The sequence below is a fragment of the Odontomachus brunneus genome, unplaced genomic scaffold (assembly GCF_010583005.1).
Source record: "Odontomachus brunneus isolate Ranch 3 - 2012 unplaced genomic scaffold, Obru_v1 Obru_scaffold_230, whole genome shotgun sequence".
Classification (NCBI taxonomy): Eukaryota; Metazoa; Arthropoda; class Insecta; order Hymenoptera; family Formicidae; genus Odontomachus; species Odontomachus brunneus.
This window is the reverse complement of record NW_022639680.1, coordinates 229,543-230,674: the sequence shown is the minus strand read 5'-3', so window position 1 is coordinate 230,674 and position 1,132 is coordinate 229,543.

Here is a 1,132-nt window from a genome sequence, read left to right as displayed (position 1 = left end):
GGGGGGGGGGGGGGGGGGGGATACCTGCAAGTCCTTGATTCAATTTCCCTACGGATTATTCAATTTTTTACATATTTGCACTGTTATTTATCGAATTAGATAAACATATTATATTATACTGATTGCACGAATATCTACACTACGCTGAACTTTCTTCTAAATCGTTTTGTCTAATTTGCATTTACTGCAATTACTGACATCACGTAATAAAAAATATTAACATATTATTGTAATTACATATCATTTCTTATTTTTCATATTATTATATTGGCAGTGAAAATGTGCATGATTGTGTAATTTTGCAGATATTGAATTCCTATTAGTGGCATGTTATGTGCATGGTATTATGTGTGAAGGTTTAATGAATTATTTGCATTCTATTGTTTTAACTTTTTCCTGCGTTGAATGCATTTTTATTATTAATTATAATAAATGCTTTTATCATGCTTTGACATTCTCTATTAACAATAAATTATGATGAATAACCTAAATGATTATGCTTAATGACTTATACTAAACTATATGAAGTACAGATGTAAATTTAATTGTTGCAATTTTGACTTTTACAAATATTTTGTAATATACTTTCTTCCTACACAGCCTACTAAAGTTAACAAATAAAAAAATTATGGCAAAGAAGAAGAGATACGAATATCTTTCTCGAACCCAACAATGGCGTCGGCAGCAAAAAATAATTGATGGTATTGAAGAAAGGACCGATGAAAACATTGATATTCCTCAGGTTCATGACGACAACACTGATAATACTACTTACATCAATATAAATATTACTGCTAAACATTGTAAAAAAGTACATAATGACTCTCATTCAAATTTTGAAAAATCTGACGTGGAATCAGAATGGACTGATAACAGCGATGATCAATGGGATCAAGATCTAAATGTTAATCTACGTAAAGAAATTCCATTATGTCAATTTCTACGCACGCAAGCTGTTGAGAATTATATTACATATTCTGTTTTAACGAAATTGCTAAAAGGTCTCAGATGTAATAAGCACGAAAATCTTCCTGCTAATGCACGAACATTATTGCAAACACCAACTATAAACTCAACAACTCTTATTAATAGTGGATCTTTTTATTATCATGGTTTATGGAAAGCATTGGAG